This window comes from Oryctolagus cuniculus, chromosome 11 (assembly GCF_051225735.1).
Source record: "Oryctolagus cuniculus isolate XC-2025 breed Fujian yellow rabbit chromosome 11, ASM5122573v1, whole genome shotgun sequence".
Lineage (NCBI taxonomy): Eukaryota > Metazoa > Chordata > Mammalia > Lagomorpha > Leporidae > Oryctolagus > Oryctolagus cuniculus.
The window spans coordinates 93,054,725-93,082,035 of NC_142877.1; the positions used below are offsets into that span (position 1 = coordinate 93,054,725).

Genomic DNA, 27,311 nt, shown 5'->3' on the forward strand with positions numbered 1-27,311 from the left:
TTGGCTACAAAGCTCTAGCTGACTTTGCTGTGTTTGAAGTTGAACCAGGTCTTTCTTCTCTATTGCAATAGTTTTGACACCTATGGCAAGAATCCCAGATAAAGTCTTCCTTATAGTTTTAACAAGAGTTAGAGATTTTTTTTTCCTTAACTCTAGTATTGAAAATTGAAATTCTTCTTATAAAACAGCTTAGATTGAGATTGAGATAATACAGAAAGACTAAATAGTGTCCTATGAAAACATATCAACACATTTGAACCTTTTTGAAAGTAAAAAATATCTTTTTTAATTTTCTATACCTGCTACACTTAAGGTGGTATGTTTATATAAATAATAAATATTTCGTTAATCTCTTTGTGTTTGAGAGATGAATTCATTAATTTATATTTGTTTTCACACTTTGTTTTACTGCTACTAATTCAGTTTCTTTTCATAATCAGTTTAATTCTTGCACCAATAGTCTTAGCTAATGATTTACTGTTAATCTTAATGAATTCCAAGCATAGCCTTAAATTATTCATGCCTAATCTGTTTTGTCTATTCTGTTTCACAAAGGAAGGCCACACCTACCACAGGTGGCAATGACTACAGGAAGAAATGGCCATTCCCTTCAATCTGCATCCAGTTTAAACCAGGTTAAAACCTTCACGTACTAGGTAAAACAAAATGAAAAGTTTTTTTTTTTTTTCTCTTCAGTTCTTACTTAGATGTGATTGTTTAGCTATAGCAAAAATCTAAGACTTGAGTTCATTTTAACAAATCGAAAGCCAATTCATAGTTTCCAAAATTACTTTTTAATCTTCTATGTAATAACAGTTGAAAAAAGTTACTTACCTCTTACTGTGGGTTTAGACCTGTCTAATTTCTGTGGGGAATTATATAAAAAATTGTAGATCTAGTGCCTGTCCTGGAGGAACTTATAATCTAAAAGTGGATAGAGAGTAAACAAAAGTGAAATACACTTAGAGGCAAAACCAATTTACACTTGCTTATTTTTAGAGGCTCCAGGGACACCAAGCATTTTTGTTGCAGGCTGTACTCATAACTTTTGGAGAAAAAAAAATCAATGCCTTTTTATATACTGCTAGTTTAGTGGATTATGTGATGTGAGCATTAAAGAATGAATTTAAGAGGTGAATGACAAAGAAATCATGAGCTTAGATGAGATTTTTGTTGAGATTTCCAAAAAAACAGCGAGAGAGAGAGAGAGAGAGAGAGAGAGAGAGAGAGAGAGATAGGGGGAGACATCATAGGGTACATTTTGAGAACCAGGAAATGTACAAATATGGTTCCCCTGGCAACTTTTGTGAAGAGTTTCTAAGTGATTTCTCTTGTTTTCATATTGTAATCAAGAACTTGATTGTTTTGTTAATGTAATTATTTTGCATTTCTTCTCTTTTTTCCTTTCCCTTGTGGTTACCTTACATCAAGGTCTAAAATCTTCTGGTCCTTAGTCAGAAATGCAGAATCTTGGAAGCTAAATAAAAATTGAAATGAAATGTACAGGCAAATTTAAAGATTTAAGTTATATAAAGTGAATGTGTATTTGCAAAATCAAAATTTCAAAAGGACACCGAAGAGAAATTTCTGAATATTATTATCCAAATCCTATTATCTATAGTTAGTTTAAATTATAGAATGCCTACCTATTGACACATTAAACTATATTTCAAGAAAACAAAGCCATATCTAGCTGTAAATTTTTTAAAAAGTCATCCCTTTTGATATCTGTAATGTTGCACAATTAGTCTGATAGATGCTTTCTCTAAATGGACTAAAAATGAAAGATTACCCATTAGTCTATTCTTGGCTTCACTTACCTCCTTTCAGACTTCTATTTAGGTCTCATTTGTGATCCTTCTTAGCACCTTTGGATGCCAGGCCTTCTTAATCTCCTATCATTCCCAATTTAGTTAAACCCTTTCACTTGTGTTTTGCTTTAACAGCCCTCTTGATCTTGTTCTGCTAAGCACCATTGGAGAAATACAGGCAAGTTTGCCAGTTGAGTTCTGTGCAATTAGGTCCTCCTCTGTGCTATTTTGTTATCCTTCTGTTTACCATTAACTAACTTCCTAAAGCATTTCCTTTAGTAGTTCGAATCATCGTTCAGTTTCCTCCAGCCTCTAACAACACTATTGTCTTCAATCTAAGAAATAGCTTTTTCTTCTTTAATTCATAGGGAGTTATTTCTGCAAATCTTCTCTTTATCTAAACATTCATTGGGAACTATGACTAGGTGGATCCTGTTAGGAACTGGCACTTTGTATCAGATGTCAAGAAAGGAAACTGACCTTGATAGACCAGACAAGCTTTATTATCAGGCAGAGAGGGACACCAGCCATCTCAATCCGAGGGAGAGAGGCAGGGGAAAATGACACAGCCTTGCTGAGGAATGAGGTCCTTAAGTAGGGCTGGGGAAGGAAGTGAAACAATAGGGGATCCAAAGATCAAAGAGCATGCAGGTGGTTCTGCATTTCAGGTTTTGCAGTTTGGGGAGGGAAATGGGGGGAAAGGGAGGAGGGGGAAGTATTATGATGTTTGTTCAAGTCTTTGGTAATTTCCTGTCATTCTGGACTCTAAAGGGGTATAACAAGGAGTGGGGGAGACACAAGGACTTGGGTACAAGGAGTCATTGTATCTTGCTGCTTTCTGAAGGTTGAGTGGCATAGAAAGGGAGTGAAGGTCCCTTGGTGCCTGAAGGGGTAGCATGGTCTTGACATGTTCTCTGGTAGCAGTTTGGGAAATGCAGTCACTTGGTGGATGAGGAACTTCTGTATCAGGTTGACAAGACAAGGAAGCAAGGTTAGTAGAAGCAAAATTACCATAAGGAGTGTGAGAGCCAGTTGGGAATATTTCCAAAGATGGTGGCAGGGTGCCCCATGCCTGACAAAGAGGCTGCGTGTTTCTGGAGTTTTTCGATCTTTTCCATGACTGCGCTGGACTTGTTAACGAAGAATTAGCATTCTTCCCCAAAGAACAAGCATAGCCACCCTCCACTTCTTTATGGTCTTAAGATCTAGGCCTTGATGATTTTGGAGAACTGCTGTCACCAGAGGCTCCACCTGATCCTAGAGGTGATCACTTAGCTGAGCGGCTACGTTGTCTAGGAATTCTCCGAAGGCTCTGGATATCCTTTTGAACTTATCTAGGGAGGTCCCTAGTTTGGCAGTTCCAATAGTTGCCTCCCAGGACTCCGAGTCCAGGTGCCTGAAGAAGTGGGCAACAGGGATGGGGAGAATTAATTCATCTGTGGTGTTAGATATGGAGGGGAGTAGATAGGCAAAGATACAGGCCCCAGTCCAGTTGGAGGGAAGGCACATGCAAGCCTGATCCCTACAGAGAATACACCCTTTTACTTCTAGGCTTCCCCATGAAATGGTTCTGAGGAGGAGTTAATATGGTGACAGGTGATTCTTGGTGGTAGGCACTGAAGGTGGTACATAAATGTGCCATTAGGAGCTGTATTTGTATTGAAATAGGTGACATCACGGGCTTCTCAGATGTCAGCCCTCCAGTCTTTTGATGAAGGAGGATGCGGGTAGGGGAGGGAGAGGAAAGTAATTGGTAGTCTTGGGCTGTGAAGGGCTCTGGATAGGAAAGACTGAAAAGGGGAAATCCAGGGTTGGGAGCGGCCCTGACAAAAGGAGGATGTGGGGAGAGAGCTCAGACTGGCGGTAGTAGGAGGTATATGTAGCATATAGCAGACAAGGTAAATTGGGGGTCAGGTTTAGCCAATCACCAGTTGATCCACCCGTGGTTGTTTTGGGGGAATGTATAGAGATAGTGAATAGTTTGAGTATGTGCCCACCTACTGGATGACCCCCTGGCAATGATGCCCTGGTTATGTGTGATGGGTCTGTCCCTGGGGGGGAACCTGAATTATACTTTCAGTGATTAGCATGAATTCCTGGGACGTGGAGAAAAATCCATTAAATTGTTGTAGAAATGGTGTTAGAACATTCTGAGCAAATTTTACAAATGTTAGATTGGGATTGTCTTGCTTAAAAGGCTGTCTCTTTTTTTATGTGATAGAAGAGGGTGACAGCTGAGATGGGCCAGACATTACAAGGAACTGGGGTGAAAAGCCACCATGAGGTTGAGGCTTGGGTACCAACCCAACATGCAGACCTGAGGGATTAGTTTCAAACAGTAGGGATGTGGAGGAGTTGAGGAGGGGCGGTTGTGGTGGAGTAGGCTGGGCAATGTAGAGAGACCAGGTTGGAAATGACAAGAGTAAATTGTTGTTTCCCAAAAAAAGGAATAGGAGCACTAAGAGAAATTTCTCACCACAACTCCAATTAGTTGGGGTGACTGATGCTAGGCTTGCACCCACGATTAGGGCTATGATTGCACCTGAGGACAGACCAGCACATGGCAACAAGAGCCAGAGGCCATTGGCTAGAAGTCTCTTCTCCTTCCAGAAGAGCTGTCAGTAAATTTTCAGTGAAGTGGATCCAGCAAGGGTGGAACGATAAACATAAAGGGGGAGTAGTTTAAGATCTGATGGATGGATGCAGGGTGGATAACCCTTTAAAGCCATGGATGTAGCCAGGGTGACCAAGTAAGGTCCCGCCATTGAGTTGCAGGAAGGTACCAGACTGGGAAATGGAGAGGCAAATTGAACCTCCCAGCTTGATGGAAGAGTGGGAGTCAGTGAGGGGCAGGGATTGAGGATGATGTGAATCTGAGTGGTTCTAGAGTACGAACATGATGTGGGACAGAGTTTGAAGCAGAGGAGGAGGCAGGGTTGTAGGGGGTGAGGGCAGGAATCCGGGGCGGGGGGGAAGGGAAGTCCAAGCAGGATGTTGAAGGCTGATTTGGAGGGGGTTTTCAGGCATGACCCTCAATTTGAGGAGGGCCAGGGCTAATAATTTGATTCAGTTGAGGTGTGTCTCAATGGCAATTTGGTCAAGGTGTTTTTTAGTGACCTATTAGTGCATTCCACCTTCCCTAAGGACTGGGAATGATATGGAATATGGAGTTTCCAAGGAATCTAGAGGTATTGGACCACCTGCTGGGTTATGGAGGGCATGAATTCTGACCCCTTATCCAATTTAAGGGAGGTGGGGATTGCAAAATGAGGAATAATATCTTGTATCAAGATAGAAGCAACAATGGATGTTCATTTATTACTAATGGGGAAGGCCTCTTCCCACCCTAAGGTGTCTACCATCACTAAGAGGTATTGAAACTTCTTTATAGGGGCATCTGTGTAAAATCTACCTGCCAGTCTGAGCCGGGGAGAGGTCCCTGTGCTTGATGAGTTGCAGAAAGAGGGAGTTTGATTGTAAACAGGGTTTGTTCTTTAAAAAGTACTGCAGAAATCAGATACTCAGTAAACTAATTTGGTCCCTAGACATGAGGTACATCTGGGATTTTAGAAAGATTTGCAGTGACTTCAGGTTGGGGTGGGAGAGGTTGTGTAGGTAGTGTAAGATTAGCTGGGGATGGGCCTGGGGAAGGACTAATTTGTCATAGAGGTACCACCATCTGTTAATCTCCTTTCCTTGATGAGAAGATAGAAATTCTTGTTCCATGTGGGAATATGAGGGGTGAGGTGATGTGAGTGGGTTAGGATCAGGTAGTGATGGATAGGGGATCCCAGTGCTGCCTCCTTTGCTACCCCATCTGCCTCATTGTTATTTCTAGAATTATATTGGCCATGATGCTGATGTTCTCTACAATGAATGATGGCCATCTGTGAGGGGAACAGGGCTGCTTCCAAGAGCTTTTCTATGAGTTGTCCATTTATTATGAGTGTTTCTTTTTGAGTGATAATGTCCTTCCCTCCAAATTAAGATATTGGAGTGAATTCTGTTGCATTCATACATGGAGTCTTTATATATGTGGATGGCTTTGTTCTTTGCTAGAGTGAGGGCCCTGGTTAGGGCTATTAGTTCTACCTTTGGGAAGAGGTCCTGGGTAGAAGTGAGGTGGCTTCTATGACCTGTTGAAGGGGAAAACAGGATTAATCATCATTATATCTTTATGATTGCATACCCTGCCTGATAAGGAGGAGCTGTATATGAACTTCCATCAGTAAAACATTCAGGGAGCTACTGGTATATGGCTATCAAGAAAGTGAGTGAAGTGATTGAGGTTAAGTCTAACACTTCAGAACAACAATGGGAAAGGGAAGCAGATGGTGGATTGGTGGATTACCAGGGAGTAAGATGGCTGAGTTAAGGATCTTGCACTGTTGGTAAGTTATGGCAGGATCCAATAACAGGCATGAAGTACCTGGAGTTGAGAGGGGGAGAGGGAGAGGAATGTGCAGTGACTCAGTAGATCCCAGATAAAATGATGAGTCAGAACAGTTGGGAGGGTTGTTATATAGAGTCAGTTTGTTAGCTTCAGGGAGTAGAAGGCTGCTGTGGTTAGGATGTGGAGGCATAATGGCCACCCCTGGTAAACTGCATCCAGTTGTTTAGAGAGATAGGCTACAGGATGAGCGGTATCTCCTGACCTTTGACAGAGACCTAGAGCTTGGCCATTGGCTGAATGAAGGGGCAAGAAGGTGGTTTTGGAGTGATTAGGAAGGTATAAATAGGTAGCTTTGCTGAGGGAGGTGTTAAGGGTGTGAATAACAGAGAGAAAGGAGGAAGGGGCATAGAGGAATTCTTCTAGGGCTTGGCTGCCTCATACAGAGGTTGGGCTATGAGGGAGAAGTTTAGTATCCAGATCCTGAAGTAATTAAAAGGGCCTAAAAGCAATAGAAATTCATGCTTAGGGGATGGTAAAGGAGTGCCCAGCAAAAGAGCAAGTCTTTCAGGAACATTTTCCTGGAGTGAGTTTAAAGTTGAGGTAGATAACAGAAGAGGAGACTAGTTGGGCCTTCTATGTAGAGGCCAAAGCATTTAGGAGACTGATGGTGTGTCTCCTGCAGACCTTGGGAGAAGGGCTACCAAGGATAAGTCATCTACATATTGTATCAGGTGACTGAGATTAAGTTGAAGACAGAGGAAGTCCTTTTGGAGAGCCTGACCAAAAAATTGGGGCTGTCCCTGAAGCACTATCCATGTGAGTTGTTGGGATGTGTAGATCTCAGGATCAGTCCAGGTGAAAGTGAACAAGGGCTTGGTAGAGGGGTGTAAAGGAGTAATGAAAAAGACATTTTTTAGGTCCAATACAGAGAAATGTGTAGTACTGTGGGGTATGGTAGATAGCAGGGTATAAGCGTTTAGGTACTATCCGGCGTGTTGGAAGTATTGCTGCATTGATTTTCCTAAGGTTCTGGATTAATCAGTACTGGCCGTTAGGATTTTTTTTTTTTTACCCCTAAGGTAGAAGTGTTACAGGGTAAGCAGGTGGGGATGAGCAGATTAGATTAGAGAAGATGTTGAATGTTAAGAATAGATAGACGCAGGAGTATTGAGAGTTGGTGATGGAAGAGGCTGGGTCTTTCAGGGAGATTAAAATAGGCTCCTGGTGAGAGGCAGCTGGGGGCTGTCTGTGTCCCAGACAACATGGTTGGTAAGGAGGTGGTTCAGGTTGAGGGTCACAGAAGAAAGGTTGCCAACCATGTGGGGCTTGTTGTGATAATTATGGGGGAATATGGAGGGAGGCTCCCAACTTCTGAAGAAGATCTTGTCCCAGGAGAGCCATCAGACATTGGGGCATGACTAGAAAAGAATGAGGGAGGGTTAGGTCTCCCAATATGCAGAGAACAGGCAGGGTAATTTGGGGATACTGTACCTTCCCTGAGCTTCCTATGTTAGGTTGGAAACTAATATTGGAAAAACTGGGACATTTGGAAAGAAGGGAGAAAGTCTCCTGATAGTGACCACAAATGTAAATGGGCAGCCAGCCACCATCCCTGTGATCATAGGCTCTCTGGACACATTGCTATAAGCAGTTGGGGCAGGGGAGCCTAAACCTCCTCATTCTAGGGGCTGCATGTAAAGAGAATTTTCTGTTTCTGCAGACTGAATGAAGGCTGAATGTCCAGCCCTGGGGGCAGTCCATCTTCTGATGTCCCTAGTGTCTACAATTTGGATGTGGGTTAGAGGAAGGCCAAGGATTTGGGCAAACATTTGCCCAGCGTTCAGGTTTCCACATCAGAAGCACACACCAGGAGGGGCCATCGGAATATGTCTGGAGGAATTTGTGCTGGGGGCCCTGATTGGTTGAGATGTTTGTAGATTTAAGGCTAATGTAAGGAACTGGTATTTGGTGTTTTTGTTTTAAAGATTTATTTATTTTATTTAATTATTTACTTGAAAATCAGCGTTATATAGAGAAGGAAAGGCACAGAGAGAGAGAGAGAGTTCCATCTGTTGGTTCACTCCCCAATTGGCTGCAACAGCTGGAGCTGCACTGATCCAAAGCCAGGAACCTGGAGCTTCTTCCAGGTCTCCCACATGAGTGCAGTGGTCCAGGCGCTTGGGCCATCTTTCACTGCCTTCCCAGGCCATAGCAGAGAGCTGGATCGGAAATGGAGCAGCTACCACTCGAACCAGCACCCACATTGGATGCTGGCACTACTACCCACTACACCACAGTTCCAGCCCCAAGGTATTTGGTTTTCAAGTGTCTCTCCTTCTCCCATTTGGCTTTGTCCTCAGAAGGCAACATTTTAAAAGTTCCTGCTGCTGAGTTTGGGATCCTTGCTCTAATTTCTAATTTCCAAATGTATGGGGCCGACTGACTGATAAATTGGACATATATAAAGAGAGTAGCCACAGGGATGTTGTGATTCAAAATGATAAAGTTAGTAATGGCTTCTGTGAGGCCATAAAAAGAGAGGTGTTTTCATTGGAACACTGGGTAATTTCCTGAATCTTATCATAATTGGGTATGGGAATTTTTTATCGTGCCTTCTGAGGCATGTCACCATAAGGCCCCTACACAGGATGCCTGCATCCTCAGGTTGGTAAGTCCAGGGAGGTTTGGTTATGGGCAGAGCATCATCAGCCACTGGTGTAGGTTCCTGTTTTGTTCCTGGAGGTGGCCAGCATGCTTGCAGGCCACTTGCCAAATGTGGGTCCACTCCTCAGGGGTTTGTGTGAAATTTAAATACAATAGATATCTGATCAGGTGAAGTGGTACAGCTGACTCAGTCAGAGGAACTCATTTCGATATTTACTGGGATTCTCAGAGAAGGAGCCAAGCCAGTCCTCGTTTTGGGACGTATCAGCCATAGGAAAAGGAACGTGGATCAGACAGTGCTGTCCGCTCCTGCTGCCTCCCAGAGGACAATACATTGTAGGGCTGAGTCTTGGAACGGAAGGGGTGAGAGGATGGGGCTGAAGGAGAGGAAGAAGAACTGGGAGGTCAATCAGGAATGGGGGGTAGAAGGAGGCTGGACAGGGGAAGAGACAGAAGGGTGGCAGAGACGGGGTCCATCCTCCAGGTTAGGATCTGAAATGGAGGAGGAGGAAATAGGAGGAGTTCTTTAGGGAAAGGTGGCTTGGAAATCTTGGGCAGTGTCTTGGGTGTGTGCGGTTCTGGAGCCTTGGCAAGGAGGAGCTGGAAAGCAGAACATGAGGAATGAAGGGAGGAGCGGGAGCAGAGCAAGAAGAAGGCCTGGATGTAGAAGACCTCGGACCATTTGCTATTTTGTTAGAGAAATTTATTCATATCCTGTAAAAGGTTAGGGTTGAAGGTCCTGAATTTGGGCCAATGAGTCTGGTCATCCAGTGAGTATTTTGACCAAATCTGGATGCAAAGGCAGAGGAGATTTTGAGACTTAAGGTCAGAACCTAGCCCTGGAGTCCCAAGGTTTCTTAGAAGGCAGCACAGAGGACTATCAGAGGGCACAGACTGTCTGCCCTCATGCTGCTAGAGAAAAAAAAGGGCAGGGGTAGTGACATTTTGCAAGGTGTCCCTTGGTCCAGGAAGTGCTGAGACAAAAACAACCTGGTGAGTGGCAGAGTGTCTTTGGGATGTTCAGCAGGAAGGGTCCCCCCAGGGACCAATCAAGGAGAGAGATATCTATCCCAGGGCACTACTGGGAGAGATTGGGGCCCTTACCTCCGAGGTTATGGAGAAGTGAGGCTGCTGATGGATGCCAGGATCAAATGGCAAATGGTGTCCAGTCTGGAGGTCAGATAGTGGGATGAGAAGGAGAGGAACTGAGAAGAGGGAGGAGAATGAACTGGGGTTTTCCACAATAACCAGTAAGAGTCCTGAAAGGATCTCTGCCTTGCTCATGTAGCAATCAGGCAATAAGAGCTGTTCCCTATTGCAAGGCAACTAGGCTCCAAGTTGCAGGCCACTCACTGCTTAGCCAAAGTAAGCACCACAGTTGACTGAGTCCCAGGTAGCACTCAGAAAATCAGGCTGATAGAGGAGGTTCCAGGTTTCAGTACCAAATGGTAGGAGCTGGCACTGTATTCCAGGAGACATAAAGCCAGAGAGGGATGACACCTGAGTCAGACTGGGGAGAAAATGACACACCCCTGCTGAGGGATGAGGTCCTTTAGTAGGGATGAGGAAGGAAGTGGAACAATAGGGGATAGAGTGATCCAATCAAAGGGGGTTAAAGAAGTCCATGTGCTCCGGGCAGGTGGTTCTGCATTACCCACTTTACAATTGGGGGAAGAGGGAAAGGGAAAGGGAAGGAGGGAAGTATTACAACTGCAGCTTTGTTTGTTCAAGTCTTTGGCAATTTTCCATAGATTCCAATAAGAAAAAAATGGCATACCCAAATTAGGATCATTCCAGGATCACACTCTATGAAGGTAGGGGCTGTGTAGTAACCTAGAGCTGATGGCCTCTGTGTCCAAATGGACAAGTGGCTAGAATAATTACTGCATTTGGAAAGGACAGGATCCTGTAAAGTTAACCACTTTGAATAGAGCAATGACTTTCAGTCAAGGGATTCGGCCAGCCCAGGGTGACTCTGAGAGGAAAGGGCCAGAACTTGACTTTATGGCCTGCCTTTCCTCTGATCTCTTGCCTGTTCCTCTCCATTGCTTGCTGATGAGGTCTATAGATCAGCCTGACAGTGCAGACAGCAGGATGAGTGGGGTTTCGAGGGACAAATGAAAGATACCTTGCATAGACCTCAATAAATAGTTTTGTTGTACCAGTTATATAAATATACTATTTTAGATTTCATAAAGGATAAAACATTGATTCTGCTCCTAAATTCTACAGAATGTTCAGAGCCAAAAAGTAAAGATATATGTATATTTATGCATCCCATATACTTTATGGCATATACATAAACATTTAAAAAATAGAATTCTTGATAAAGAAAAATGTTGTTAGACAGCTACATACCAAATGCTTTGACAGTTGAAGGAGGTGAGAGATGACCACCACATGGGAAAATCACAAAATATTTTCATGTGATTGGGACTTATAAGGGTGAGGATAATTTATAATTATGGGTAAGGCATCCTAGTCCAAGAGGACAGCATGGGCTAAGACAGTGAGATGTGGAAACTTGGAGCATATGCAGAATTATGTTGGAGTACTTCAGAAAGTTCATGGAAATGGAATTAAAAGGTAAGTTTACTTCAGTGCAAAAATTAAAATGCACGCTTAGTGTTACATAAACTTTCTGAAGACCCTTCATACAATAGGCAAAAAATTTGGAAAGTTTGTTAGGCTTCAGAAGTTGTTTTCGGTCCAGTTAAAACTTAGCTAACGAAAGCTAATATTTCCATTCTTACTGTATGCAGGGTCATACTAAATGATTAACGTTCATTAATATTTTCCATGCCACAGATGCATGAAGTAGATAACTTTTACCCTATTTTACAGATGAGAATACTGACTTTCAGGTGATATTGAATACTTTCATCAAAGTCATAAAATCAAAAGGTGGCTTTCTGTGAAGACTTAGTGATACAACAACATATGTTCAAGGCAAAAACAGTGCCCGACATGTAGTATATATTAGTAACTGTGGTGGTTATTTGTATATACCAACTCAATTGGGCAAAGGGTTGCCCAGATAACTGGCAAGATTTACTTCTGGATAATTGTGTTAGGGCTTCTGAGGAGGTTAGCACTTGAGTCAGTAGACTCTCAACAATGTGGGCAAGGATGGCCCAATCCATTGAGAGACTGAATAGAACGAGAAGGAAGAGGAAGGATGAGTTTCATCTCTATTTGGGTTGGGACACTCATCCTCTCCTATTACTGAACAGTGATAATTTTGTTCTCAACTCTTCAGACCTAGACCAGGATTTAAATCACTGGAACCCCAACTGTCAGGCATTCAGATTTAGATAGAAGTACCTCACCAATTTTCCTGTTTTTTTTTTTTTTTTCAGTTGGCAAATGAAAGATGATAGGACTTCTCAGCTTCCATAGTCATATGTATCAATTCCCATAATATATCAATCTCCATCTCCATCTCTGACTATGTTGTCCCTATGCCCATCTCTGTCTCCATCCTGCCCCCATTCTAACCTCCATCACCATCTCTTTTTTCCAACCTCATCCCATCCCATTTCCTTCCCTGTGTCTGTATCCACCTCCACCTCCACCTCCAGCTGTATCACTCTCTATCTCTCTAATCTTTATATCATCTCTGTATCTATATGTATATAATCTATTGCTTCTGTTTCTCTACAGAACCCTAATGAATACCATTGAAAATATAGTGACTTTTTTTGTTTTTAAAATCCATTTTTATTTGAAAGACAGAGATACAAAGAAAGAGAGAGAGAGATTTTCTATCTGCTAATTCACTCCTAAAGTGTCTACAACAGCAAGGGCTGGGCCAAGTTGAAGCCAAAGGCTGGAAACACAGTCCAGGTCTCCTACATGGTTGGAAGGGACTAAAAAACTTGAAACATCACCTGCTGCCTCCCAGGGTAGACATTAACAGGGAAATGAAGTTGAGTGTGAAGAGAGAATGTGAAGCCAGGCACTCTAATGTGGAATACAGTTAACCCAAGCAGTATCTTAACTACTGAGCTAACCTTCCACTCCCACCTTGATTTCTTAAAATGGATTGATTGATTTGAAAGACAGAGAGAATCTTCCATCTGCTTTTTCACTCCTCAAATGATGACAACAGTCAGTGCTGGTCCAGCCCAAAGTAGAACCTGGAACTTCATCCAGGTCTTCCATGAAGGTAGTGTGGACCCAAGCAATTGGACCTTCTTCTGGTGCTTTCCCAGGTACATTGGCAGGGAGCTGGATCAAACACAGAACAGCTGGAACTCAATCAGTGCTCCTTTATGGGATTCTTGCATCAACAGTGATGGCTTGATCAGCTGCACCACAATGCAGCCTCCCCCACCTTGACTTTTGACCTATAGTAAAATTACCCTAACAGTAGTGTTGGATGAATTTGAGGTGGGAGTTTAGTACTGAAAGGGAGTGAAAAGGGCATTAATAGGAACAGTGGTGGTGAAAATAGATCAAATCATGGGGATTTGGGAAATATTGTGATTAGGATGATGTTATTTGGAAAGTGATAAGATGATGGGAACATTGAGAAAACAAAAAAAGACAGGCAGGAGATTCCCCAAATAAGCTATTTTATATCCTTCTGTTCCCTTTCTCTAGAGATAGCTTCCTGATCTACCTAATCATTCACTTGGCCTTTCCATTCCTTATCCTTCTTGTCCTACATGCTAAGTTGTACATTATCTGAAACATTTCTTACAGTTAATCGCAATTCAAGCTCTCATTTTTGCAGTTTTTTTAAACTATTGTTATAATCCCCTGTCTTCTTTATCTCCTATTTCTCTTTAAAATTTATCCTTTCAGTAGTTTCCAGGTTTTAAAAATTATAATGGTTTCCTTTTCCCACTGAAAAGTTTCAGTGGCTCCCAGTTAGCTAAAGAATAGATCAGTGCTATCAATACTGGACCATACAATAACATATTATGTTGTAACTTAAAAAGTTGAGATAAATCTCTATTTTTTCATGAAAAGATGTTTATATATATTTTTTTTTTTTTGACAGGCAGAGTGGACAGTGAGAGAGAGAGACAGAGAGAAAGGTCTTCCTTTGCCGTTGATTCACCCTCCAATGGCCACCGCGGCTGGCACGCTGCAACCAGCGCACCGCGCCGATCCGATGGCAGGAGCCAGGTACTTATCCTGCTCTCCCATGGGGTGCAGAGCCCAAGCACTTGGGCCATCCTCCACTGCACTCCCTGGCCACAGCAGAGAGCTGGCCTGGAAGAGGGGCAACCGGGACAGAATCCGGTGCCCCAACCGGGACTAGAACCCGGTGTGCCGGCGCCACAAGGCGGAGGATTAGCCTAGTGAGCTGCGGCGCCAGCCCGAAAAGATGTTTATATAATAATGAGAATTGTGGGTCAGGTATTTGTCCCAGCAGTTACAATGCTGCTTGGGACAACTTATCTCATATAGAAGTACCTGGGTCAGAGTCTTGGCTCTGTTTCCAATATAGCTTCCTGCTCAGGTTCTTGATACCCACTTGGGAGACCTATATGTAGTTCTTGGTTCCTGACTTTGCCTAGACTCGTCCTGGCTGTTTTAGGCACTTAACAAGTGAACCAGGAAATGGAAGCTATTTCTTTCTCTCTCTCTCTGCCTTTTAAATAAAAAATGCAAATAAATTAAAAGAAAATTTTAAAGTGAATTGTAAGACTATGCATGTAACGGGAATCAATTTTATATTGAAACAGTCTATATACAGTATATATTTTACAACTTCTTGTATATGTATGTATAAAAATTAGAAGACCATACCATGATTTATTCCTTCTTTAGAGTAGTACTAGAGAATTTTTCACTTTCCCGTATGTGGTTTGGGCTATAGAAAATCCTTTATAAAAGCAATGCATTACTTCTGTAATTAAATTATAAAAGAAGTGACAAAGTTCAGGGCACAGTACTACAAAATATGGCACCTTGACATATTAAATATTTTATGCTGAAGGAATTTAAGAAATGGCATTTGCAGGAAAGACTCTCTCCTTCCCTGGAGGCTGGTTGTAAGACTGTCATGTGAAATAGGCTGTCCCTGTACTCAAGAGAAAGATGCATCTTTATTTCTGAAGATGGAGTAGATGTTAAGAAAGAATATGACTAAACAGGTCTTAGTAAATTTCCCGTTTACATCTCCTAGCTCATTTTTTTTTGGTTTGGTCTTAGTACATTTTCCCACAACTCTCAACTTTTCATGAAACCAAGAATAAAAATACTCAGGTTTAACTATTTCTTTGGGTTGTAATTTGCTTATGAAGGCTCTAATGTCTTGTAAAGCTTACATTAAAGAAATTTGTATTCTTTTCTTTAACTAGCTATCTTTAATCACAGATTCCCAGCTGATAACCCAAATGAGTAGAAGGGGGGGGGCTGGCGCTGTGGCGCACTAAGTTAATCCTCCATCTGTGGTGCCGGCATCCCACATGGGCACGGTTGCTCCTCTTCCAGTCCAGCTCTCTGCTGTGGCCTGGGAAAGTAGTGGAGGATGGCCCAACTGCTTGGGCCCCTGCACCCGCATGGGAGACTGGGAGGAAGCACCTGGCTTCTGGCTTTGGATCGGCGCAGCTCCAGCCGTTGTGGCCACTTGGGGAGTAGACCAATGGAAGGAAGACCTTTCTCTCTCTCTCTCTCTCTCTCTCTCTCTCACTGTCTGTAACTCTACCTGTCAAATAAATAAATAAAATCTTTAAAAAAAAAAACAGATGAATAAAAGGGAAAATATATTTTTGCTCCTCTACAGGAGAATGAAATACAAACTCATTGGCATCTTGAATGTTAAAAAAAAAAAATCTTTCAAAATTTGTGTGTGTGTATGTGTATCTGAGTGTGTGACAGAGAAAGAGAGAAAGACAGAGAAAGAGAGAGAGGAGAAGCAAGCAAACATGGACATAGAGAAATAACTTCCATCCACTGGTTAACTCCCCAAATGTTTGCAACAGCTGGAGCTAAGCCAACCCAAAGACAGGAACTGGGAGCTCAATCTACAGGTCTCCCCTGCGGGTGGTGGAAAATCAACTGCTTGTGCCTGCTTCCTCCAAGACTGTGAATTGGCTGGAAGCTGGAGTCAGGAGATAGACCCAGAGATCCTACTCAGATCATCTGATGTGGGACACAGGTATCTTATCCACTAAGCTAACTACTAACTCCTGGAATTTTGGGACTTCTAGTCCTTTAGATTCTGACCCTGAGTTTTTCAGTTATCTATGCTTATGCTCACTATGACTCAAGTACCTTACTCTCCAGACACGGTAAATGTCATGGGTTGCCATTTCTCCCTCCTTACCACTAGCAGCCATGTTTAATTGAATGTGACAGTTTTTCCTATTGAGCCTGGATATAGACATAGAATGTTTTATAATTTCAAATGTTCACTATAAGTAGTGATACCTATGGGAATTTTGCTAATGTAAATTTATAGTATGATCAATTGAAGTCTTCAGGATTTTCTGAGCATATTCTGTTCCTAAAATCTTTGCTGATATGGTTCCTTCTACCTGGGAGAATGTCCCCATTGTCTTTCTACAGGAACTGGTGGAAAATTTTACTTCTTTGTGAGGGTCTTTCCATTCTCCATGTTGGAATAAACTCTGCCTCTCTGCTACTTTGGAGGCATTTTTTTTAGTCATTCCATTAATGCATTCACATTTTGCAATCATAGTTTGATTCCTTATGGTGCCTTACCTACAATGTAAAATCAATCAGCACTTATTAAAGTGTATTTGACTTTTTGTGTATAAAGGCAAAACAATTAATGTCTGCATCCTTAAATCAAGCATGCTGCCATCAGTATTTAAAATGAAATGTATATGATCTAAATTTCATAATAGGTTTCTGGGTTTATTAGATTGCTGCTAATATTGAGCCATTCTATATCTCTATTGTCAATCTTTATATCTGGAGAAGTGGGTGCATCTATAAGCATTTTTCACAAAATTATTTTCAAGGTTTCCATTATTACCTTCACTAAGAAAACACATTTTTAATATATATATTTATTTTTTAGAAAACTTATTTAATAAATATAAATTTTGAAAGTACAACTTTTGGATTATAGAGGTTTTTCCCCCCATAACCACCCTCCCACCTGCATACCATCCCATCTCACACTCCCTCTCCCATCCCATTCTTCATTAAGCTTCCTTTTTAATTATCTTTATATACAGAAGATCAACTTAGTATATACTAAGTAAAGATTTCAACAGATTGCACCCACACAGAAACACAACGTATAAAGTACTGTTTGAGTACTAGTTATACCATTAATTCACATAGTACAACACATTAAGGACAGAGATCCTACATGGGGAGTAAGTACACAGTGACTCCTGTTGTTGATTTAGCAATTGATACTGTTATTTATGGCGTCAGTAATCACCCTAGGCTCTTGTCATGAGCTGCCAAGGCTATTGAAGCTTCTTGAGTTCACAAACTCTGACCTTATTTAGTCAAGGCCATAGTTAAAGTGGAAATTTTCTTTTCCCTTCAAAGAAAGGTACTTTCTTCTTTGATGGCTCATTCTTTCCACTGGGATCTCACAGAGATCAATCATTTAGGTCATTTTTTGCCACAGTGTCTTGGTTTTCCATGCCTGAGAAACTCTCATGGGCTTTTTAGCCAGATCCGAATGACTTAAGTGCTGATTCTGAGGCCAGAGTGCTGTTTAGGCATTTGCCATTCTATAAGGAAAATACATTTGTTTTTAAAGAGCAATGGCCTATAACAAATCTGTGGATTTTAAGAAACAGGATAATTTTATACAGATTATAGAAAAGGAAAGAAGAACAAGCTGATATGTTTGGAAAGGATGAATATGAAGATTTTTTATTTCCAAAAATGTACATGGGATTATAATTACATTTTGGTGATTTTAAACACTGTAAATCTGTCTGATCCCTGTTATGTGCATTAGATGATATAGACAAACTTTTATGATACATTTCATAGTTCCACATTCCACTTCTGAGAAGCATTTCATAATTCCTCTGGGAATACAAAGTTGTTCTTTGTTATGTCTATGGTACTTTTTTCTATATATATATATATATATATATATATATATATATATAATTATTGTGTTGTATTTTCTTCTATTACTTATTTATGGACCTTTTCCCAACTCAGATTATAAACTCTTGAGATCAGGAACTACTTTTGCTTGTTTCCCCTACATTGTAGATACACATTTGTTGAGTTGAAGGATGGAGACTTTCTAGAACTGACCCTGCTAGTTCAATCTTTCCTTACTGCTCCAACTGCCATGTCTACTCTGTGAAATCTTCCTTATTACTTTCCCTTTTCTTTCCTATGCAGAATTGATTTTTACCTCTTTTGTGATATCTGTATTCTAAGACACATGAAATTAACTGACTAAATTTGAACAGTTACAAATCTGTCATTCCTACTCTAATCTCAATGGGGACACAAAGCTTTTTGTGTATCTCCAGATTCTATGAAAATAATATTTTCTTTTTTTAAGATTTTATTTATTTATTTGAGAGGTAGAGTTACAGACAGTGAGAGGGAGAGAAAGGTCTTCCAACCACTGGTTTGCTCCCCAAATGGCCACAATGGCTGGAGTTGCGCCAATCCTAAGTCAGGAACCAGGAGCTACTTCTGGTCTCCCACACAGGTGCAGGGGCCCAAGGACTTGAGCCATCTTCTACTGCTTTCCCAGGCCATAGCAGAAAGCTGGATTGGAAGTGGAGCAGCTGGGACTAGAACTGGTGCCCATGTGGTTCGGGAAGGCAGTGGAGGATGGCCCAAGTGCTTGGGCCCTGCACCTGCATGGGAGACCAGGAGGAAGCACCTGGATCCTGGCTTCAGATTGGCGCAGCATGCCAGCCGCAGTGTGCCGGCTGTGGCGGCCATTTGGGGAATGAACCAATGGAAGGAAGACCTTTCTCTCTGTCTCTCTCTCACTGTCCAACTCTTCCTGTCAAAAAAAACATTACCTATCATGCAGATGTTGTAAAAACATAATTAAAAATAAAATAGCTTATAATAGTTTCTAGCTTTGTGCAACGTATTACTAAAATTTTCAGAAATAATCCAAGCATAATTGTCCAGAACATATGAATTGATGTAATTAAAAATGTTTATGAGTACTTCTGTCAACAATATTCATGTTTTAGGTTTTAAAACATATTTGTATATTGGAATTATCCAGAGAAAGAGTAATCAGTAAGATGTATATGGATACTAAAGTATTCACAACTTTATATCCTTTTCACTAAGGATATTTAGATCTGTTTACAAGCATGCTTTTTAGCCATACTGAAATTTTCTTTTTTACTGTGAGGAACCATATACCTCTACAAGTTGTAAAATGTTATGTTCATAAAATTTTTTATCTACTACAGAGTTCTGGCATATGACAGTTCATAATTGTTTGCTTCCTAGTGTTCTCTGTAAAATTCTGTTACTAACAAATAATAATTATAGTCTCTCTATATAAATAAAACTGAACTCAATCCAGATCTCCCACGTGTGTGGCAGGAACCCAATTCCTTGAGTCATCATTGCTGCCTCCAAGAGTCTGCATAAGCAGGAAGCTGGAGTTAGGTGCTGGGACCAGGAACTATGTCCACACAGTCTGAGGTAGGACACAGATACTTAACTGCTATTCTAAATGCCTAGTCCTACATATTTTTAAAGATTTATTTGTTTATTTGAAAGTTGGAGTTACACAGAGAGAGGAGAGGCAGAAGGGGAGAGCAAGAGAGAGAGAGATCCATCCATCCACTGGCCCACTCCCCTATTGGCTGCAATGGCTGGAGCTGTGCTGATCCGAAGCCAGGAGCCAGAAGCCCCCTCTGGATCTCCCAAATGGGTACAGGGGCCCAAGGGCTTGGGCTGTCCTCCACTGTCCTCCCAGACCACAGCAGAGAGCTGGATTGGAAGTGAGGCAGCCAGGACTCGAACTGGCACCCATATGGGATGCCAGCACTGCAGGCGGCAGCTTTCCCCACTACACCACAGCGCCAGCCCCAGTCCTCCATATTTTTAATTCATTCACTTCACCTCTATTGTCAGAAGAAATTTTTTCAAATTATGTCTTTTAAAATAGTGGAGGATGGCCCAGGTGCTTGGGCCCTGCACCCCATGGGAGACCAGGAAAAAGCACCTGGCTCCTGGCTCCTGCCATCGGATCAGCGCGGTGCGCCGGCCGCAGCGCGCCGGCCGCGGCGGCCATTGGAGGGTGAACCAACGGCAAAGGAAGACCTTTCTCTCTGTCTCTCTCTCTCTCACTGTCCACTCTGCCTGTCAAAAAAAAAAAAAAAAAAAAAAAAAAAAAAAAAAAGATAAAAAAAAAAATATTATGTTATGTTGAAACAAAGTTCATTATTTATCACCCAACTTGTTATCGTTTATTTTTGATATATTATTAAAGATGTCTTTCCATTCCCTGATCCCTAAGTATATTAATTTTAACTTTATGTCCTAAAATTGTAAACTTTGACATTTCACAATGGACTCCTTATTCACTAGGAGTCTATTTTTGAAGATTTTGTGACATAGATAACTACTTTTCTTACCAGATGTTATTTGAATTTTCTATCATTCCCCAGAATTTTTATAACATTGAGTCTCATAGTTTATAAACATGATTTATTTTGATATTTATTTGGGTTATTTTATGTTTTTCAACAACATTTTATATATTTTCAAAGATTTTTAATGTTTGGATTAGATATATTATTTACATATTTATATATGTATAATATATACATATATGTATTTGAAAGGCAAGCATTTAGGGTATCAGGAAATGGAAAGACATCTTTAATATTATATCAAAAATAAACAATAACAAATAGAGTGGTAAATAATGAACTTTGTTTCAATATAACATAATGTTTTAAAAGACATAATTTGAAAAAATTTCTTCTGACAATAGAGGTGAAGTGAATGAATTAAAAATATGTAGAGAGAAGACTTGACAGAGAGAGAGGTCTTATATCCATCCACTGGTTCACTCCTCAAAAGGTCACAGTGACTATAGCTAGGCCAGTCTGAAGCTAAGAGCCTGGAACTTCATCCAGATCTCCAATGAGGGTAACAGGGTCCTAAGTACTTGACAGACTTCTGCTGCTTTCCTGGGTGCATTAGCATGGAGCTGGATTGGAAAGGTAGCAGCCAGTATTCGAACCCACAGTTATATGGGATGCAAGTGGCAGCTTAACCAGCTGTGCCACAATGCCAGTACCTAAATATTTTTATTGATTTAGTTCTAATATGAATATTTTAAACCATGAATTGCCTATAACATGTAATTTTACCACTTTATTCCTTTTAATTTACATTTCATTTATATTATTTATTTGGCCTTTTAAATTTTTTTCTTAATTATTCTCACTAGAGTCTTATTTTATTTACTTTAATAATTTTCCATTTTATTGTTCCTATGTAGTTTATGTTTATTTCCTATTTCATTATTTTTGGCATATATATAACTTCTTAGACAAATATGTGTATATATAGATGTGTGTGTGTATATATCCATATATATATATGTATACACATGTAAAATATTTTCTTTAAACCTTCTTAGTCCCATTTCTTTTCTTTTCTTTCTTTTTCTTTTTTTTTTTTTTTGTTGTTGTTGTTGTTGTTGACTGGTAGAATTAGACAGTGAGAGAGAGAGACAGAGAGAAAGGTCTTCCTTCCGTTGGTTCACTCCCCAAATGGCTGCCACAGCTGGCGCTGCGCCGATCCGAAGCCAGGAACCAGGTGCTTCTTCCTGGTCTCCCATGCGGGTGCAGGGCCCAAGCACTCGGGCCATCCTCCACTGCACTTCCAGGCCACAGCAGAGAGCTGTACTGGAGGAAGAGCAACTGGGTCTAGAACCTGGCGCCCATATGGAATGCCGGCACTGCAGGCGGAGGATTAGCCAAGAGAGCCACGGTTCCGGCCCCCCATTTCTTTAAAAAAATTTTTTTTATTTATTTATTTGAGAGGCAGAGTTACAAACAGAGAGAGGGAGAGACAGAGAGGCAGGTCTTCCTTCCTCTGGTTCATTCCCCAAATGGCTGCAAAAGCCAGAGCTGAGCCAACCCAAAGCCGGGAGCCTGGAACTTCTTTCAGGATTCCCATGCCAGTGCAGAAGCCCAAGCACTTAGACCATCTTTCACTGCTTTTCCAGGCCGTAGAGAGCTGGATTGGAAGAGGTGCAGCCAGGACACAAACTGGCACCCATGTGGGGTGCTGGTGCTGCAGGCAGAGGCTTAGCCTACTACTCCACAGCTCTGGCCCTAGTCCTATTTCTTTGTCACTTTAAATTGAATGCTAAGTTCATTAATTTGAATTTTACCTCTCTTTTAATTGGACTATTTTGAAACTTTACAATTTTTTTCTAAAAACTATTTTAGCTACTAACTACAATTTGGATATGTAGTAAGTTGGTTGTGTATATGTATATTCTCTAATTTTCATTGAGCTACTCTTCGACTGACTCATCAGTTATTTAGAAGTTCTTAATTTCCAATCACATAAAATTTTGCGTGTCAGCTTTGAATGTTGTAACCTAATTACATTATAGACAGAGGGAATGACTTCCTTGAGTTCAATCTTTGACATTTCTTAAAGTTAGCTTTATGGATCACCAGGTGGAAATAGTTAAAACTGTTCCACCTACACAAGAAAAGATTATATATTCTATAATTGTTTGCAGTGTTTTTTTAAAATGGTTTTAATGTCAGACTTTTGTTGTTAAGATGTTCTATATTTTTATTGTTATTATTGCGTTATTGCTGATGTTGTTGTTAGGTATATCCATTACTTACAGATGTAAAATGAAATGTCTCACTTTGATGGTCAGTTCATCTGTTTCTCTTTGTTGTTCTGTCATTTAAAAATGTAAGTTTTTGGAAGATTCAATTTTGTATTGTTTATGCTTTTTGGTTAAAAGTTTTTATCTTCTACCACAGATTTTAGGTTGTGCAGGGCACAGTTTTTTCCTTTTACTCGCATATTCTGTGTTTGAATTGTGCTCATGGTGTGACTAAATACTGCATCTTCCAGGAATGACTGGAACGGGGGATTGATCGAATGGCTATTGAAGAAACACCTGAGGTGCCATCGCAGACAGTGTGCCTAGTGAAGATGGGATTTCAAACTTTAGAGTATAGCACACATTTCAAATCAATGACTATCTTCTGGTGATATCAATATATGTTATATGGGAAACAAGAGCTAGAATTAACTATATCCACGTGCCTGGATTGAGTCCTGGTTATTCTACTTTCCATCCAGCTTTCTGCTTATGCACATCTTGGGAGGCAGCAGATGATGGCTGCACTACTTGAGTACCTGCCACTCACTTAGAAGACCCAAGTGGAGTTCCTGACTCATGGCTGTGGCCTAGTCTAGCTCTGACTGTTGCAGGCATATGGGAAGCAAACCAGTGGATGGAAGATTCTCTCTCTGTTACTCTTCCTTTCAAATTATAAAAACAAAGAAATAAAATTTAAAAACAATAGCCTAATGTTGACAAAGCAGATACACAGATTAGCAGAATAGAGCAGAGATCCCCAAAAGAAATCCAAATATATAAAGGCAACTAATTTTTGACAAGGGCAGCAAGAAAACACAATGAGGAAAGGACAGTCTCTTCAATACATTAGTGCTAGGAAAATTGGACTTGAACAAGCAAAAGATTGAAATTGGATTCTTATTTTACAATATACACACTCAAATGAGAATGCATAAAATACTTAAATTTAAGTTCTGAAGCTACAAAACTCCTGAAGAAAACACAGGGCAAAAACTCCTGGACATCGGCTATGTCAAAGTTTTTTTTTCTTTCTGTTGTTTGTTTGCTTTTGGATGTCACACCTAAATTTCAGACTGCTGTAGCAAAAGTAAATAAATGTTGCTGCATCAAATTAAGTAGCTTTTGTGTAACAAAGGAAACAACCAACAAAATGAAATGGCAACATATGGATTGGGAAAAAAATTGCATACCATATATTGATACTGGGCTAATGTCCAAAATTTATAAAGAACTCATTTAACTCACAGTGGAAAAACAGATAATCCTGTTCAAAATAGCAATGGAATCTGAATAGACATTTCTCTAAAGAAGGCATAAAAATGGCCAATAGTTATATGAAACAGTACTCAATGTTATTAGTCATTAAGGAAAATGCAAATCAAAACCATTATGAGACACTAACTTCCCCTACTCCTTCATCCCTTCAGGATGATTATTTTCAAAAAGTCAAAAGCAACACATGCTGGTGAGAGTGTGGAGAACCTAGAGTCACAGTACACTGCTGGTGAGAATGTAGATTGAGATAGTCATCATGGAAAACTGTATGGAGGTTTCTAAAGAAATTAAAAATAGAACTACCATATGACCTGGAAATCCCTTTTCTGGGCATATACCCAATAAAAATAAAATCAGTACCTCATAAAGATATCCATACTCTCCTGTTAATTGCTCCATTATTCATAACAGACAAGAAATGGAAGCAATCTAACTGTCTGTCAATGGATGAATCAATAAATAAACCATGGTAGGGAAAGGCATTTGGCACAGCAGTTAAGATGTCACTTGAGATGCCTGCAACTAATATTGGAGTGCCTGGTTTGAGTCCTGGCTCTGCTTCAAATTCTGATTTCTTCCTAACATCCACTTTGGGAGGAAACTGGTTATGGTTCAAATACTTGAGTCCCTGCCACCCACATGAGAGACCTTGATTGAATTCTGGGGTCATGACATTGACCTTGTCCAACCCTGGCTCTTGTGGGAATTTTCAAGCTAACCAGCAAATAGTCACTCTCTCTGCATCTCTTTCTTTCAGATAAATTTTAAAAATAGAAAAAAAGAAACCATGGTATTTATGAGTATCTATACAATAGAATATTATTCTGCCTTAAAAAGGGAATCTGCTTGCTTGTCACAGCATAGATAAAATTGGAGGGTATTGTTATAAGGGAACTATGACAGTTACAGAAATAAAAATACTGCATGATACCATTCATATATAGAACCTTAAATGATTTTCAAATACAGAGATAGAAAATGCCTCCCAGGGGCTGGTGAGAGTAAGTCATTGTACAGAGTAATAAGACAGTGCTTATTAGGGGGTGAGAGAGATGTAGGTCAGTGTATAGAAAGTAGCAAATGCATAGGTTGACCAAGTCAAGAGCTCTAGTGTACAGCATGAGGGCTGTAGGTAATGACTCTGGTAAGCACAACTACATTCCACAATGGAGTGCTTATGTTAGATACCAGACTCTAGTCTCCAATTTCACCTTCTTGCTAATGCAGACCCTGGGAGGCAGCATGCAATGGCTCAAGTAGTGGATTCCCTGTTACCCACAAGGGAGACCTAGATTGAACTTCCTGCTTCAGGCTTGATCTGTCCTAGTCCTGGCCATTATGGGCATTTGGGGAATGAACCGTTATGGTAGAGGGAGTGCTATCTGTCTATCACTTTCTCTTACTCATGAATAAAAAATAAATGAGGAATTATGTGAGATGTTGGAGATGTTAATTTACCTCATTATAGTAACCATTTTACCATATGTTTTATGTAATTCATGTTATATGCCTTAAATATGCACAATAAAATTTTATTTTTAAAAATGACTTTATGTGCCATTATTTCCAGAAATTTGTAGTTTCTATCCCTAGATTCTGGGGTCTTCACATTTATTTTCTTTAGTTTTTAAAATTATTGAGATAACATTTTCATTTTACGTTATACTCAAAGCCATAATGCTCTGTTAAATAAAGAGTTAAACAAACAAAAAAGCAAAAAGGCCATATTTCAGCAGGGACACAGATAAAGGCCATAAACAGCAATTAACTGAAAAGATTTATTTATTTATTTGAAAGTCAGAGTTATTGAGAGAGAGAGGTCTTCCATCTGCTGGTTCACTCAGTTGGCTCCAACAACCACAGCTGTGCCAATCTGAAGCCAGCAGCCCGAAGCCTCTTTTGGGTCTCCCATGTGGGTGCAGGGGCCCAAGGACTTGGGCCACCTTCTACTGCTTTCTCAGGCCATAGCAAAGAGCTGGATTGGAAGTGGAGCAGCTGGAATTGAACTGGCACCTGTATGGGATGCCAGCAATGCAGGCAGTGGCTTTACCTGCTATGCCACAATGCTGTCCCCGATTTCAATATTTTTAAACTTACTGAGATTTGATTTTTGACCTAATTTGTTGTTTATCCTAGAAAATGTTCTATGTGCTTTGAAAAGTTCCATGTGTTGATGAAAAGGATGTGTATTCTGTATCTGTTGGGTGAAATGCTTTTATTTGTTTAAAAAATAATTTATTTGTTTGAAAGGCAGAGTTACAGAGAGAGGGAGAGAGGGAAGAGAGAGTTAGAGGGCGAGGGGGAGAGAGAAGAGAGAGGAGAGAGAGAAAGAGAGAGAGAGAGTCTTCCATCCACTGGGTCACTCCTCAAATTGGCTAGAGATGAGCGAAGAGCTTCTTCTGGATCTCCCAGCCACATGGACACAGGGACCCAAGGATTGGGGCCATCCTCCGCTGCTTTTCCAGGCACATTAGCAGGGAACTGGATTGGAAGTGGCACAGCCAGGACTCTAACCAACACCCATACGGGATGCCAGCACTGCAGCCTGGGGATTTAACCTGCTGCTCCACAGTGCCAGCTCTGGGTGAAATGTTTTGTAAATGTCTCATGGGTCCATTTGCTCAATATTATGGTTTAACTCTGGTGTATCTTTGTTGATTTTTTGCCAAATGAATGAATGGCCTGTCTGTTGATAGCACTGGGATGTTGACGTCTCCTACTATGATTGTATTGAAGTCTCTTTCCCTTTAGTTTCAGTAGTATTTACTGTGTATATCTGGGGGCTCTTGTGTTGGATTCATTGAAATTCTTTGACTCTTTTAAAAAGAGTTTTTTATTTATAAAACATTTTTTATTTGTAAAAGGTGAACACATTTCATGTTTTTGATATATATAGATGTTGGTCATAGTGACCTTGAATATGCCATTCCACTCTCTTTTGGCCTGTAGTGTTTCTGCTGAGAAGTATACTGTCAGTCTAATTTTTTATTTAAGATTTTATTTGTTTATTTGAAAGGTAGAGTTACAGAGATGCAGAGGCAGAGAGAGAGAGAGAGACAGACAGACAGACAGGTCTTCCATCCACTGATTCATTCCCCTATTGGCTGCACCAGCCAGAGCTGTGCTGATCTGAAGCCAGGAGCCAGGAGCTTCTCCAGGTCTCCCATGTGGGTACAGGGGCCCAAGGACTTGGGCCATCTTCTACTGCTTTCCCAGGCCATAGCAGAGAGCTAGATCAGAGGAGGAGTAGCCAAGATTCAAACCAGTGCCAGTATGGGATGCCAGTGCTGCAGATGGCAGCTTTACCCACTATGCTACAGCTTTAGCCTCAGCTGAGTTTCTTTTATATGTAACTTGATGCTTTTCTCTTACTGTCTTTAGGATTATTTCTTGT

General features: G+C 40.7%; 1 long non-coding RNA gene across 2 annotated transcripts; it reads left to right on the forward strand.

The window, feature by feature from the left end:
- The first annotated feature begins 553 nt into the window (after positions 1 to 553).
- Positions 554 to 23,300, forward strand: LOC149123565 (uncharacterized). 2 transcript variants are annotated; one of them, XR_016217166.1, is made up of 3 exons: positions 554 to 656; positions 19,366 to 19,467; positions 22,891 to 23,300. It is a non-coding gene; the product is annotated as an uncharacterized LOC149123565 (long non-coding RNA). The 2 variants fall into 2 exon arrangements; XR_016217167.1 differs by lacking the exon at positions 554 to 656 and adding an exon at positions 13,875 to 14,004.
- Positions 23,301 to 27,311: the final 4,011 nt, after the last annotated feature.